At 37.4% G+C, this 16,885-nt stretch overlaps 1 non-coding gene across 1 annotated transcript; it reads right to left on the bottom strand.

Annotated features, from left to right (window-relative positions):
• Nucleotides 1-1,370: 1,370 nt before the first annotated feature.
• Nucleotides 1,371-1,476, bottom strand: LOC149498161 (small nucleolar RNA R71). The gene has a single exon (XR_016319829.1). It is a non-coding gene; the product is annotated as a small nucleolar RNA R71 (small nucleolar RNA).
• Between the last annotated feature and the right edge of the window lie 15,409 nt (nt 1,477-16,885).

The following is a 16,885-nucleotide window of genomic DNA, read 5'->3' as shown; positions in this document are numbered from 1 at the left end:
CTTATACTAGAGAATTGATGTAACTTAATTCGATTCCAGTTTATAATATTAGATTTATTCTTCCTTGTTCTTGTTATAACTTATTATTGTGCTTAAGGCGTCCAGGCAGAAATTTTCCCCCGGATTGAATTATTTCAATAATTACATTCGGGAGAAGGGTTATTGATATGAAAAAGATAATAATTTACTTGAGAATAATAACTTGATGCGGAAGCCATATGGTTTGACTCAAGGGAGGTTTTCATAAGTTAATAAATTTTTAAGTTGTGAACTCACAAAACAACCATAAAACCTAATAATCTGATTTATGTTTAATTTCACTATTAAAGATAGGTAATTGAACTGGATTAGAATAACTAACAATAAATCGGGAGAGCTTGTTAGTGACGTTAGGGTTGTTCTCCTACTTGAACAATTAAAATTGATTAATGAACTAATAGAATAAGCTGGATAGAATTAAGTGAAATCAAATTCCCTAGTAGCTTAATCCTCTGATTTCTTTTCACTTGAATTTTGTGTTTGATCTCTTCTATTTTTACTTTAAATTTTATTTACCTTACAGCGAATCTCCTTTATCGTCGTCTAAATAATAATAGGTTAACATAATTTTGGTAATTGATAAACAATCCCTGTGGATACGATACTTTCTTACTCTATACTACTTGTTGCGATTTCGTACACTTGCGAAAACCGCTGTCAAGTTTTTGGCGCCGTTGCCGGGGATTGGCATATCAATATCAATACGAATTACCCTATTGTTAATTTAGACACTCTTTTTTGTTTTTACTTAATTTTCTCCTAAGAATTATTCCAGGTGTTTTATGCAAAGAAGATCGAGAAGGACTGAACCACTAGTCTTTGATCCGGAAATTGAGCGAACTTGTCGTAGGCACAACGCTGCAAGAAAAACACGGGAAATAAAACCCGAACAAGAAGCAAACATGGCCAACGAAAACGAAAACATAAATGAAAACATAGTTGGACCACCACTTCAACATCCGGTCCGTACCTTGAGAGATTATACCACACCTAATTTGAATGGGACAACCTCAAGTATTACTAGACCTAGGGTAGAAGCCAATAACTTTGAAATTAAACCCGCAATCATCCAAATGCTCTCTACCTCGATCCAGTATGGGGGTTTGCCTAGTGAAGATCCTAATGCTCACATCACCAATTTTTTGGAAATTTGTGACACATTCAAACAAAATGGTGTTTCTGAAGATGCAATCAAATTAAGACTTTTTCCATTTACTCTTAGGGATAAAGCAAGATCCTGGTTACAATCGTGTCCCGCTGGGAGTTTTACTACATGGGATGAATTAGCTCAAAAATTCTTAGCTAAATTCTTTCCATCCTCCAAAACCACCAAGTTGCGAAATGAGATAATGACATTTGCTCATCATGATCAAGAGAGCTTGTATGAAGCTTGGGAAAGATTCAAGAACTTGTTAAGAAAGTGCCCCCATCACAGTTTGCCCAAGTGGTTACAGGTACAAACTTTCTATAATGCATTATCTCCTAACATCAAAATTACCTTAGATGCAGCTGCAGGTGGATCCCTTGAAAAGAAAGGAATTGATGAAGCATATGAATTGATAGAGGAAATGGCAAGCAATAGCCATTACCAAAATAATACCGAAAGGAGAAGAACTGCAGGAGTCTATGAAATAGACGTCATTACAGCACTTAATGCCAAGGTAGATAACATGGTAAGGAAATTGGACATGTTAACTACTAATCCTGTAAATTCTGTCATGCAAATTTGTGATAGGTGCAATGGACAACATGGAATTGGAGAATGTGTCATGGACTCTTTAAATCCACAAACTTTGGAACAAGTGAACTATGTGATGAATCAAGGAAGAAAGAATTACCCTTATTCAAATTCATATGACAACAGGTTAAGGAACCATCCTAACCTATCCTATGGTAATCCTAACAATGCCTTGAATGCACCACCTGGTTTCCATCCTCCGGAAAAGAAATCTCATGACGACCTCCTCACTGTTCTTTCCAAATCACACATGGAGTTCATGAATGAAACTAGAGAAAACCATAAAATCCAGCAGGCCGCAATAAGGAATTTGGAAATTCAGTTGGGGCAATTTGCAAACATGATGGCATCTCGACCTCAAGGTACGTTACCTAGCAATAGTGAAAAGAATCCAAAAGAACAAGTGCAGGCTATTACCTTGAGGAGCGGCAAACAATTAGATGAACCACCAAGGAAAGAAAAGGAAGAAAAAGAACAGCCAAAGGTGCCTATCATTGACTTGGAGGAAAAAGAAAAGGTAAAACCATATGTTCCCCCTGTACCCTTTCCACAAAGATTAAAGAAAGCACAAGATGACAAGAGCTTCCTCAAGTTCCTGGATGTGTTTAAGAAGCTTCAAATCAATATTCCTTTTGCTGAAGCTCTTGCACAAATGCCTAGCTATGCTAAATTCCTAAAAGATATCTTGAGCAAGAAACGAAGAATTGATGATCAAGAAACGGTAATGTTAACCGAGGAGTGCAGTGCGATTATCCAAAACAAACTGCCTCCAAAGTTAAAAGATCCAGGAAGTTTTTCTATCCCTTGTAACATTGGTAATCTTGACTTTCAAAAAGCTTTGGCAGATTTGGGTGCTAGCATCAATCTTATGTCCTATGAAGTTTTTAAGATGCTAGGTATGGGAGAACTCAAGCCAACAAGGATGTCTTTGCAACTAGCAGATCGTTCAATTAAATATCCTAGAGGGATTGTCGAAGACGTACTTGTGAAGGTAGGTACATTCATCTTTCCTGTTGATTTTGTTATTCTTGACATTGATGAGGACAGGGAAGGATCTCTCATTTTGGGAAGGCCCTTTCTTGCAACTGCAAGAGCATTAATTGATGTTTATGAGGGTAAGTTGACCTTAAGAGTTGGACAGGAAGAAATTGTCTTTGATGTACTTAAATCGTGTAAACTTCCTATGGACTATGGAGACTGTTTTAGAATTGATGTTGTTGATGAATGTGTGGAAACCACTTTGCATGTTGAAAATAACACTAATGAATCAAGCATCTTGAATGAAAAAGAAAAGGAACTTCCTAAGCATGAACTGAAACAACTTCCACCTCATTTAAAACATGCATTCTTAGGTGAGAACCATTCTTTTCCTGTTATTATTTCTTCTCACCTAACGCTTGATCAAGAGGAAAGGTTGTTACAGGTTCTACGAAGGCACAAGAAAGCTTTAGGGTGGTCTATCTCGGATCTACAAGGAATAAGCCCAAGTGTGTGCATGCATAAAATCTTGATGGAAGAAGACTACAAACCTTCAATCGAGCACCAAAGGCGATTGAATCCTAACATGAAGGAGGTAGTCAAGGCTGAAATCATCAAACTCCTAAATGCCGGTATCATTTATCCGATTTCAGACAGTAATTGGGTAAGTCCTGTCCAAGTTGTTCCAAAGAAGGGAGGTATGACAGTTATCTCTAATGAAAACAATGAACTCATCCCCACAAGAACAGTCACAGGTTGGCGTGTGTGCATAGACTATAGAAAACTAAATAAAGCAACACGCAAGGACCATTTTCCCCTTCCCTTTATTGATCAAATGCTTGAGAGACTTGCAGGTTATCCTTTCTATTGTTTCCTAGATGGCTACTCAGGGTACTTCCAAATACCTATAGCCCCTGAAGACCAAGAGAAAACCACATTCACCTGTCCTCATGGCACTTTTGCCTACAGGAGAATGCCTTTTGGGCTATGCAATGCTCCTGCAACCTTTCAAAGGTGCATGATGTCCATCTTTTCTGATATGGTGGAAAAATTTATTGAGATATTCATGGATGACTTTTCTGTGTTTGGTTCTTCTTTCGATGCATGTCTTCATAATTTATCTCTAGTAATGCAACGATGTGAAGATACTAACTTGTGTTAAATTGGGAAAAATGCCACTTCATGGTTAGTGAAGGTATTGTCTTAGGGCATAAAATCTCTCAAAAAGGAATTGAAGTAGACAAGGCAAAGATTGAGGTAATTGAAAAACTACCTCCTCCTAACACAGTAAAAGGTATAAGAAGTTTTCTTGGGCATGCAGGGTTTTACAGGAGATTCATAAAGGATTTCTCAAAAATCACTAAACCTCTTTGCAAATTGTTAGTTAAAGATGTTCCATTTGATTTTGACAAAGAATGTTTAGATGCTTTTAACAGGTTGAAGAAGGAGTTAATCTCAGCCCCGATCATCACTACACCAGATTGGACTTTACCTTTCGAGCTTATGTGTGATGCTAGTGATCATGTTGTAGGAGCTGTGCTTGGACAGAGAAAAGACAAGAAGTTGCATGTTATTTATTATGCCAGTCGCACATTGAATGATGCGCAATTAAACTATGCAACTACGGAAAAAGAATTATTGGCTATTGTTTTTGCTTTTGACAAATTCAGGGCATATCTAATTGGAGCTAAAACAATCGTCTACACAGATCACTCCGCCATCAAATACTTGCTGGAAAAGAAAGATGCAAAGCCGAGACTCATTCGTTGGGTACTTTTATTGCAAGAATTTGACCTAGAAATTCGCGACCCAATAACCCATTCCCTTAAAGAAATAGCATTATAAAAAAAGAGATTGGAATTTGGAACTTGTAAAGCAGTCCAAATTTGATGAACTGATACACAATCTCTCAATAGATGGAGGGTAGTTTCATGCATTCTTATGCAAGCTCCTTGACAATTCCATGATAAAATTGACATAGATATGATGAGAATTAAAGGATGGACCAGAAAACCAAACCTGGAGTTAATTGACCAGGTATGGGTCTTTAGTTTCACGTTCAAACAAGGGGTCATCATCTTCCTCTTCATCATCCGATAAATCTTGCTCACCAATATCCATAATAGAATTACTCTCAACAGACCCCTTGATAAGCTCAAACTTGAGGATTCGAGCTTGTTGTAAGAAGAGCTAAGAGTGCTAGAATTGACCATGTTAGGATGGTCTTGTAAATCCTAAGGATTCCCTGTCAAAAGCATTTCTTGAACTCCAACTGGAACCAGCATCCTACCATCAGAAGTCTGTCCAAAAGCATGTCATTATAATCCTGCATTGGGGTATCTTTCGAAGGAGAAAGAATTCTAACTACTGAGTTGCTTTTTGGGTTCAAAGAAGTAGAACGAGGAACCACAATCTTATTATTAACAACCCTATTAGTAAAATTAAAAAACTATCCCAATGTTGGCTTTTATGGCCCATATTAGATGCAGGCTTATGATTCACTCTGGAGGAACTTGGGCCTTTTTTAGTTTTTGACCCATCTTTAGAGATTTGACCTGAATTGACACTCATTATTCCTTTTCCTTCAACATTATGGTAAGTCTGATTTGCATGCACCATATTCTCTACGTGATTAAGACTTCCATCCATCTCGGGATTGTTATCTCCTACATCGTCGGACTCATGATCAGCAAGGATACTAAAACGAGTGGACTCCTTTCCTTAATCCTTACGCCATCCCTGATTATCCACCCCTTGTCTAGGATTATGATGAGTTTTACATTGCACCACCATCCATGGCCCGTAATCCGGTCTCGAAACCTTAGTTTCTTCCTTCGTAGGAGTAGGATTATTCTTAGTGCTCTTAGCTACAGTTTCCTTCAAGGTACAAGACCCATCACGATGTCCTGCTCTACCACAATGGTAACAAAGATCAGGAATACTCTCATATTATACTAGTTGTTCTTAGCCATTCATAAAAAACTTGGATACTATAGGAGCTTTAATGTCCACTAAAACAACAAGCCTAGCAAATTTCCCCCAGAGAAGGTCCTGTATGTTGTAATCCACTTTAACAACCTTCCTAACTACATCCCCAATAGCATGAAGGACCTTCTTATGGTATAGGTGAAGGGGTAATCCAGGAAGCCTTATCCAAACCACAGTCTGTTCTAATGCAAAATTTTGAATATTGAACAAGGAGCTCCATGGTTGAACCACCAAATTACTACCTGTTATTGTCCATGGCTCGTCCAACATGGCTTTGTGGTAGTCCTCATCACATTGGAATTTAACTAGAAAGTAACTATTACCCAAGTCAAGGATTTGGTGCCCTCTAGGGTTCCATAACAGTTCAAGTTTAGTACACAGGGCTTTATACCCTATGCGTCATCCCCACAGATGCACAATAACAGCCTTTGACCACTTGTTTGCGAGATTGCTTTGTAAACTATCTGAGATCACCACTTCAGGTATCTGACTAGTCCTATCAATACGAAACATCCTCAGTGGATAGAATGAAACCTTCATTGTCTAAAGGGTCTTGCTTCTTATCAATCTCCATTTCTTGCATGACTTTGTCACTAAAAGAAGATCCCAGTCCTACCTCTTGGTCCATATTGTCAACATGATTGGTTACACCCCATTTCTCCCGTTGTTTCACATTTTTGGTCGCTCGATCTTCCTCAGGGGCAGGGTCGCCAGGGTTCTCTCTCTTTGAGTGTTTTCTCTCCATAAAGCGGGCTCTTTTTTTTCTTAAATTCATGTATTTTTTTTTTTAAAATAAGGACAAAGTGATTAATTTTGGCATTCTATAGGGACAAGTTTATAATTTTCTCATTATTTTTCTATTAGTTTGTTTTGTTGCCCTTTCATGGGTTACTTTCTAGGAATGTTTTGCTCTCATCATCATTAAGGAAGATGTACGGATCTCTTCGCGTCTATGCTTTTCCTTTTAGTTATTTGTGCTTCTTGGTGTAGGGAATCCACTCAAAGAAAGATTAAGCGACAACCTTCTATGGGAGTGGTTTAGTATAAGAGGGATTTTGTATATCAATGACTTCAGGAGATAGGTTCTTTTACTAGATCTTGTTTGTTAAAGTTGAGAATGACTACTATTTGCAACATCATATATTGCAAGCATACGGATCATGTAAGCAATATATAAATTTTCAATCCCACAATGATTAACTACTTGTTGTGTTTTAAACTACTTGAGTGTTAAATGAATTTTCCTTAGAATTTAAGGTTTTTGTTCTAGTGTGAGGCATCCATAAGAAAAACTGCCTTTCTTTACTATTTATGGTACTGAATTAATTATTTTAATCTTATACTCGTCTGTGAGAAGAATTATTGTCTATTGTCCATGAAATCAAGTTGCTTGTTGTTGGATAGGTACAAGTTTTTCTTCAAGTAAGTTCCTTACGTACAACATGTAAAAGTTCAAATCTATCCAGAAACAGCTAAAACCAAATGAACTAAATTACTTCATTCTACTATTCAATTTAATTTACACTTTAAGAATTTTGCTTATTTAGTGAGCATAGGTTGGTTTCATTCAACTAAATGATCATATATAAGAAGATTAATTGCGGAAAATTCTTTTTCTCCCAGATAAAAAACAAAAGGAAAAAGGAAAAAAAACATACCTACCTCCTCACTCACCCCAAAATACCATTGGCCACTGTAAGTTTAATTATTATCCTGTTTTCATTTTCCACTATACAATTGCTGCAGTTATTTCATTGCACATTGACAGCGGTTTTCGCAAGTGTACGAAATCGCAACAAGTAGTATAGAGTAAGAAAGTATCGTATCCACAGGAATTGTTTATCAATTACCAAAATTATGTTAACCTATTATTATTTAGACGACGATAAAGGAGATTCGCTGTAAGGTAAATAAAATTTAAAGTAAAAATAGAAGAGATCAAACACAAAATTCAAGTGAAAAGAAATCAGAGGATTAAGCTACTAGGGAATTTGATTTCACTTAATTCTATCCAGCTTATTCTATTAGTTCATTAATCAATTTTAATTGTTCAAGTAGGAGAACAACCCTAACGTCACTAACAAGCTCTCCCGATTTATTGTTAGTTATTCTAATCCAGTTCAATTACCTATCTTTAATAGTGAAATTAAACATAAATCAGATTATTAGGTTTTATGGTTGTTTTGTGAGTTCACAACTTAAAAATTTATTAACTTATGAAAACCTCCCTTGAGTCAAACCATATAGCTTCCGCATCAAGTTATTATTCTCAAGTAAATTATTATCTTTTTCATATCAATAACCCTTCTCCCGAATGTAATTATTGAAATAATTCAATCCAGGGGAAAATTTCTGCCTGGACGCCTTAAGCACAATAATAAGTTATAACAAGAACAAGGAAGAATAAATCTAATATTATAAACTGGAATCGAATTAAGTTACATCAATTCCCTAGTATAAGAGTTTAGCTAGACATAGTAATTAAATTAAACTCAATCATACTTGAATCATTCATCATAATTAAAGACAATAAAGAAAGAAACAAGATGAAGGGTTTAGAATAAAAACTGTATCACAACTATGTTGATGGCTTCCTTGAATCTTGGCACAATTCTTTGATGCTTGAAATCTTGAGAGAGAGAAAGAATTATGTAAGGAAATTGCATAAAAAACGAGATTCCTTGTTAGGAGAAGTTCCTCTCTTTATATAGAGTTTTTTTGAAGGCAAGTTTTTCTCCTTTTAGGAAATAGAATCCTTATTTAGTGCAAAATCCTTTATAGGAGATCATGACTGTTTAGGTTCTTGATTTCTTCTTGATTAGGACTCCTTTTTCCTCAAGAATAGGTCCAGGTCTTGTTTAGTGTGTTTAGGAAACTCCCCGAGGTCGGCCCATGTGAGAAAAAGCTTGATTTGCGCATTAAATTCCCACTGGTTTCGCCTGCACAGCACGGGCGTGCTTCCTTGCACGGGCTGGGTGTGCTTTAGTCTGGAAGTCTGGCTAGTGAAGCACGGGGCGTGCTAGGTAGCACGGGCTAGCGAAGCATTGAGGCACGGGCGTGCCACTTAGCACGGCAAGGGCGTGCTTTTCTCTGGAAGTCTGCCTAGAGTTGTCACGGGCGTGCTATGCTTTGACACGCCCTGGTCCCATTATAGCACGGCCGTGCCTTTTGGCACACCCTGGCCGTGCTCTCTTCTGTCTCTCCTTTGGTTTCCTTGGCTTCTAGCACGGTTGTGCTTTTTAGCACGGCCTGGGCGTGCTAGAAGCTAAGTGCCTTGTATTATAAAGTTCTTTTGTGCGCCAAATTTCTGCAATTTTTTCTTAGATCAATCGGATTAAAGATCAAGGAAGCTTTTGAACATAATTATACTAAAAGTGATTTAAAATCAAATTAAAGCAATAAAACTTACTAAAATTCAAATAAAAACTATATTAAAACACTATAGAATTAACACCTATCAAAATTCCCCAAACTTAAACCATTGCTTGTCCTCAAGCAGGAAAAAAAAATGACTAGCTTACCATGGTTGAAGATGATCTCAATAAACTTTTCAATATATCATGATTAGCAAATAAGTGGATAGACTCAATTGTTCTCCATGCTATTCACATTTAAGCTTGTCTTTTATTTCTTGAAGAAAACATGTTCATTGAGTAAAATACAAGTTTAAAGAGATTGTCAACACTAATACGTATTCAAATTATGATAAACAGGACATAAATCATCTAAAGCATTTAAAAATAAGACAATTTATAGAGCAAAAGTGGCATTCCCATATGCAGAATTAGTCATCCTTTCTCCACGATATAAATGCATACGATTAAAAGATCAGAAGGTCTTTATTTTGGGTTGTAATGGGGCTTTCTTGGTGTAACTTTTGCTTGATCAAAGAAAGGGATAAAATGTAGACAAGAGTACAAAAGGATGTATAACATTCAAGATTCTATTTTAATTAAACTTTTTCTAGTTCTAGGGAGTGTCTTTGTTTTGAAACTTTCTTACTAGCTAGAGGCATCTTGGACAAGGTCTTTTCTTAATATTTTGGCACTTTTCTTCCTTGCCCTTTTTTTCTATTTTTCTTGAATTCTTTTGATTGCTTTTCATGTGCCTCTTTCTTGATTCTTTCTTCTTTTCTTTATTTGCTAGTATTATTTGATGAATTCTCCCTCTTTTGTTGCTACATTCTAATTAAAAATCGAATCTTTCAATCATACAATCCTTTGTACTTAGGGTAGGAAAATTGAATTTTGGTTTTAATGGCTTGGTTTATTGAGGGTGAAGAAGAAAAATTTACGGTTTTTAGGCTTCAAAGTTGGTTTCAAGAGTCATATTTTTAATTTAGGTGGTCTAGGCTAAATATAGGTTTCAACAAAAAATTGCCTAAATCATCTCTTTCAAAACGTAAACATTTAAATTTTTCGCCTCGAAGGGATTTCTAAGTTTTGTTCTAGGAATGCCGAGGTTTAAAATACTTTAGAGTGAAACACACCTATATATCATAACTCTCATAAAAATCAGTGTTTAAAACTCTAGAAACAAATAATTTAGATCAATGAACATATTTAAATCAAAATTTCAAATTCAAAACTTAAATATGCTAGAATTGAGAATCAATTATGTTTAACACTTATTACTAGACATGAGAATCTTCAAGCTTACTTGTAATCATTCCAACCATGTTAAGTAAAAACAACAAAAAATTTTTAGCTAAAATTCCCTTCCCCCAATTCAATCAATCACATTGTCCCCAATGTGTATAAATTCCCCAAACTTATTTCATTACTTGAAGAAAAGCAGTAAGAGAGAAGAAGAAAAATTTACCAACATTGTATTGAACAATACAATAGAAAGGTGGTGGAAAGTGTCTTAGCTAAAGGAGCAACTAAACATTAAGAACAAAAACTACTAAGAGGTTATAAAAATCCACATAACAAATAAACAAGTTAAAAGGGAAAACAACCACGACAATGTATTAGAACAAAAGAAACATAAACAAAAACAGAAAAGAAAAGAGAAATCCATCAATTTTCTGGTGGTGGGGGTGGCTGCAGAAACTGGAGGATGGTCTGCAGTTGTCCTTGCATGGTGTCCATCTTAGAATCAAGACTGTCATTCATGATCTCAATGGACTGGAAACGGTCTGTGATCATTGTTTCCATTCCGCTAAGGCGCGTGTCAAAGAGGTCCATTCGAGACATCATCCTTGCAAGGACTTCATCATTTGACATGTTGGATGTGCCTTGGAACGATGGGCCAGCACCCGATGTACCTGCACCAAAAGAAGAAGTAAAAGGTGGAGGGATATCCTCCTCTATGTCAGCACCGCCTGCAGCCTCGGCTTCTTCCTCATTAGAATCATTCTCTGGGGCACCTATTACTCGATATGCATCCCCAACTTTTTCAATCAACTTCATATGAATCATAACATCGACATCCAGCCTGGTATCACGCCCCCCTCCTACACTATCATAAATTGGCCTAGCCGGGTTCCAAACCTGTAGATATCTAGTAATTCGGGTTACAAAACACCCCATCATTATAGCTCCTTTGTCGGCTTGAGCCACCTTTGCAAATCTCTGGCAGAGCCAATACCCAACATTCAACAAGACTCCATTCTCAATCGCCCATAGAAAATATAGCTCATTCAAACCTAACACCCCATCACTTTCACTCCTTCCAAATATAGTATTTGACAAAAATTTATGAATATACAGCAAGGAAGGTTTTTTCAATTTTGACGCTTTCGAATATCTAGGATTATAATTTACTTCACCGGTAAATTCTTGCCAAGTATTGCGTGCACTAAAATCACTAGAAATTTGAATTTGACTATTTTCTGTGGGGAATCCGAAAATTTGGCTAATCTCATTCACAGACAGTTCAAAATCCTGGCTAAGAAGCCTAAAACGAATTTTGCTTGGTGGAGATGTAGGCAAAAACCGGATAAAAGATGAATAAGAACTTAAGAATTCTAGAGTTAATGAAGCATAAATTAAGTCCTTCATTTCAAGAAACTGTCCCCACCCTATTCGCCTAAGAGGTTCTAACACAATATCTCTAAGACCCACTTGTGCTAAAGCAGCTTCATCAATGAATCGATTCGGTAAAATAGGCCGAAGAGATAATTTTGTGTACCTTTCTTGTTGTTCTGATGAGGCAAAGTCGAAAGGAATTGCTGGAGGTGAAGGAGGTTGAGGAGCCGTGGTGGATCGCGCAGTTGGGCGTTTTCGAGCGGCAACTGAGGATGCGGGTCTGCTACGTTTGTATCTAGGAGGCATGGTTGGAGATGATTATTTGAAAATTTGGTGTGGAGGGTGTTGGATTTGAGAGAGAAAGGAGAAAAAGAGAAAAAGTTTGAGAGAGAAGAGGTGACGGCTAGGGCGTGCGAGATGGACAGTGGGGCGGTTGGAGGCGTGCTCTTTAAATAGGGGCGCCAATAAATGAGGGTGTCTGATTGTGGCACGGCCGTGCTGATAAGCACGGCCTGGGCGTGCTCTCCTCTGACCTGCAAAACGAAAGAAAGGGCGTACCTGGCACGAGCGTGCTGAAAAGCACGCCTTGGGCGTGCTCTTCTCTGACTCTCGTATTGAAAAGTGTCTGTGAATAGCACGGGCGTGCTATCTGGCACGCCGTGGGACGTGCTTGTCCCTGCCTCTCAAGTTCTTTTCGCGCTCGCGCATATGAAAGTCGCGCTAGCGTATTTTGCTGGCAAACTTTCTGCCTCTCAAAGGTGCTTTTTCGCGCCCGCGTATATGAATATCGCGCTCGCGCCTTCTCGCGTCTTCTGGTCCAATTGCTTCTGACACTCAGATCTGCTTGTCGCGCCCGCGTATATGAATGTCTCGCTCGCGACTTCAGCTCGCGCCCGCGTATATGAATGTCGCGCTCGCAACTTTTCTTTGCAAATCTTCTGACTCTCTTTTCTAATTGTCGCGCCCGCGCTTGTGAATGTCGCGCTCGCGACTTGGGCGTTTTCTTTGTTGAGACTTGCTTCGTAGCGCGACTTGAGCGTGCCACTTAGCACGGCTAGGGTGTGCTTGGTTCTGAATTTCCACTTTTTCCTACAAAAACTCTTTACTAAACAGAAGAACACTTAAGGAGAAAATTTGGGACTTTGACAAATAAAATAGGGAATAAAAATAAATAAATAGACGAAAATTTAATAAAAATAGATGGGTTGTCTCCCATGAGCACTTTTGTTTAACGTCGTTAAGTTCGATGCACTTATCTGAATTTAGGCTAGGCAAGACCAATTGTAGTCTTGATGGGTTCAAAGGTTTCATTATAATAGCTTCTCAAACGTTGAGCATTTACCTTGAAACTTCGATTCGACTTACCATCCACTATTTCAATCGCGCCATGAGGAAAGATTTCCTTGATTGTGAATGGTCCAGACCATCTAGAGCGCAACTTACCAGGAAATAACCGAAGTCTAGAGTTATAGAGCAACACCTGCTGGCCTACCTTCAGATCCCTCATGATAATGCGCTTATCGTGCCATTGTTTGGTGCGATCTTTGTATATTTTGGCACTTTCATAAGCATGGAGGCGCATTTCATCCATCATGTTTAACTGTAACAATCGCTTTTGACCAACTTCCTTTGCATTGAAGTTAAGAAATTGAATGGCCCAAAACGCCTTATGTTCTAACTCTACAGGAAGATGACAAGCCTTACCATACACCATGCGATATGGAGACATACCTATAGGCGTTTTGAATGCCGTTCTGTAGGCCCATAGAGCATCGTCTAATTTTTTGGACCAATCCTTTCGTGATTGTCCAACAGTGGTTTCGAGGATCTTCTTGATTTCCCTGTTAGTGACTTCTACTTGTCCACTTGTTTGAGGGTGATATGGAGTACCTACACGATGAGTGACACCATATTTTACAAGAAGGGAATCTAAATACTTATTACAAAAATGCTTACCTCCGTCTGTGATTATTGCTCTAGGAGTGCCATGCCTTGTGAAAATGTTTTTCTTGACGAAGCTCATTACACTTTTGGCATCGTTATTTTGAAGAGCAACAGCCTCTGCCCATTTTGACACATAATCCACCGCCACTAGAATGTATTGATTTGAATATGATGGCGGAAAAGGTCCCATGAAGTCCAAACCCCATACGTCGAAAATTTCAACTTCAAGGATGCTATTTAAGGGCATCTCATGTCTCTTCGAAATATTACCTAACCTTTGACAACGATCACAAAGACGAACATAGTTATAAGCATCTTTAAAGAGATTAGGCCAATACAAACAACTTTCTAGTATACGTGCAGCTGTTTTGCTTGCTCCAAAGTGACCTCCACATTCCATTGAATGGCAAAATTTAAGGACACTTTCTATTTCAGTCTCCGGTATACATCTTCTGAAAAGCTGATCACTGCAATACTTGAACAAAAATGGCTCCTCCCAATAGTAGAATTTGATATCATGAAAAAATTTTTTTCTTTATTGATAAGAAAAATTGGGAGGAGGAATTCTGCAAACAAGATAATTAACTATGTCAGCGTACCAGGGGGTTTGAGCATTTGCTACTAGAAGAAGTTGCTCATGAGGAAAGCTTTCATTGATTTGTAGCTCGCTTGTATCTTCTTCCCCCAATTCAAGCCTGGAAAGATGGTCAGCAACGAGGTTCTCGGTCCCCTTTTAAAGAGCAAGGCTAAGCATGTTTCGGGTATCCCGTGCGCTGTTGTCTTTGGTATAACGTGTTGGAAACTAAGGAAGCGAAGGAACCTATGGATTTTTTATGAAACTCATGTTTCAACTGATAACTTTCTATGTGCTATTGTTTCTTATGCCTCCGAGTGTGTTGCAGCTGAGTTCATGTTTTATGAAGGGATAAACAAAGAACCTAAGAGGAAGGATGTTTGGATTGCCTTGGCCCCGCCCAATCTACCTTTCTACAAGTTGAACACTGATGGCTCATTGGTTAGGAACTCTGCTAGTGGAGGAAGGTTAATCCGGAATGCCTCTAGTAACTAGATAAGAGGTTTTGTGGTGAATATTGGCACCTGCACTACTCCAGGTGCTGAGTTATGGACAATTTTAGAAGGGCTAAAGTTGGCATGGCATATGCAAATTTCTCACTTGGTTATTGAATGTGATAATGTTGTTGTGGTCCAGCTTATACAAGGCCAGTTGCATTCGAGTGGGGCTCTGCATCAGCTTGTGGTGGCTTTCAAGAATCTTTTGCAACAGAATTGGTCATGAGTCATCGACCATGTATATAGAGAGGGTAATCAAAATGTAGACTTTCTGTCAAAAATAGCTAGGAATTTTAGTTTGAGCTTTCATAGTGGAGCCCCTTCCTAGTCTTGGATATTGGCTTAATCATGATCTATATGGTGTTGGCCATACCAGATCATGCATGTAGTCCTTAGAGCATTTTTGCTCTCCATTCTACCAGAAAAAAAAACATTAATTTGTCCTCCTATTTTGCTCGAGCTACACTATAATGTATTTCTGTCCAAATTAGTCCATTTTGGATGTTAAATGAGTAGCAAAAGACATAAAAGCCCTTCTACATAAAAAATCACACCAAATTGGATTTTTCTGGCGAGTAATTGAAAAAGGAAAAGAGAGAGATAGATGAAGATTAGACTAGATAGATTGGAGTGTTTGTGAACAGAAGGGTTGAAGCAAAATAGATTTATAATAGATTTCGCCTTTCTCCAAATTTGATCAGGATGAATGCCGAGTTCATCAAGGAGTGGCTCTTCATCGTCAAAGTTCGCGCACCTGAGGATGTGATAGGACCACCGCCAATAGGACTGACTCCATATGAGCCAGTGGGAGCTGAACCGATCTCGATGGAAAGAAACGAGATCCTTGAGTTTAAAGGTCTTAGAGGCTAAAGTGATGTCATTAGACCCCGTCATTACTGCACATGTCATTAGACCCCGTCATTATTGCATGTTAGCGGTATAATGATGCGGCGTTAGGCATTGATGGTCGGGGCGGTCGGCATTAGGCAATAGCTATATCTTACACAACACTGTTAGGCAAAGAAAAACTTTTAGCACTTTCATCAATAGTGTTTGCAGTTTTTTGACTCTCAAGATGTCTACCATCAACCTTGTGAAAGATGTCAAAACATTCATTATCAAGATAAATATCGAAAGTCACCATCTTCTGCAACAACATATTTGCTTCACCTATCCTACGATGTCGATAGAGGCTACTGACAATTTTGTTGTTAACAATTATGTTGGTGTTTCACAATGGTTGGCAGAGGAGGAGAGGTAGAGAGGTTTCCAGAATGTTCTGTTATTATAGTTAAGGACTTTAATTTTGGGTAATACAAATATGTCTCTCTCTTCTCACATGAGTTTTATCTTTAACTTGCACTATAAAATGGGTTAAGCTTCACGGAAGTATATTATAGTGTAAAGGAGGTAAAATATGATAATAAAGTAGTTAATTTTGACATTTTATGGAAACACATTTATGATTTTCCAAAAATAAACTACTAGAAAAACGAGGAAAAAAAAAAAAGGATTGTCGCCGATAGTAAATCATTGTTGGTTGCCATCTATATTAAAGCCGGAAGGTGAGCTAGATACTTATTTTCAGTTATTATAACTTTGGTGAATGGTACTATAATTTGGATTTGTGTTCATAAATATATAGTAAAGAAGTTGAAATAGGTATCTTAACTTATTGCAGCATTGGTGAATGGTACCTTATTTAGGTTTGCATTCATAAAAATAGTAAAGAAGGATCAAATTTTTCTTTAGTGAGATAATGATGCATGGATTCCTCCATGGACATCTCACATCAATGAGTAACGAGATTAGAAATGATAAATAAATTTGGAACTTTCAATGTTTATACAAACATGATATATCTACTGTTTGTTAGTTAATATAATCTCAATATTTAAATTTTAAATAAGCAATTGATATTGTATTAAGAAATATTCTTTATTACTTTAAAATAGAAAAATTGAATTTTCTATCGTAATTAATATTTAGAAAGTTATATATTAGAAAGAAAGATAAATACTTATCTTTTAAAAAAATTATGATCAATGAATTAGAAGGGAATTTATTCTTTTCTCAATCAGGTTAATCAATTCTCAAAATTATTAAATTATTTTATACTTTCTTTTCAATTTGGTTAATTAAAGATGTTAGACTT

This window comes from Jatropha curcas, chromosome 2 (genome assembly GCF_041381405.1).
Source record: "Jatropha curcas cultivar XTBG-Jc1 chromosome 2, XTBG_Jcur_1.0, whole genome shotgun sequence".
Classification (NCBI taxonomy): domain Eukaryota; kingdom Viridiplantae; phylum Streptophyta; class Magnoliopsida; order Malpighiales; family Euphorbiaceae; genus Jatropha; species Jatropha curcas.
Note: the sequence above shows the minus strand (reverse complement) of the source record. Positions and strands in the feature narration are given on the sequence as shown.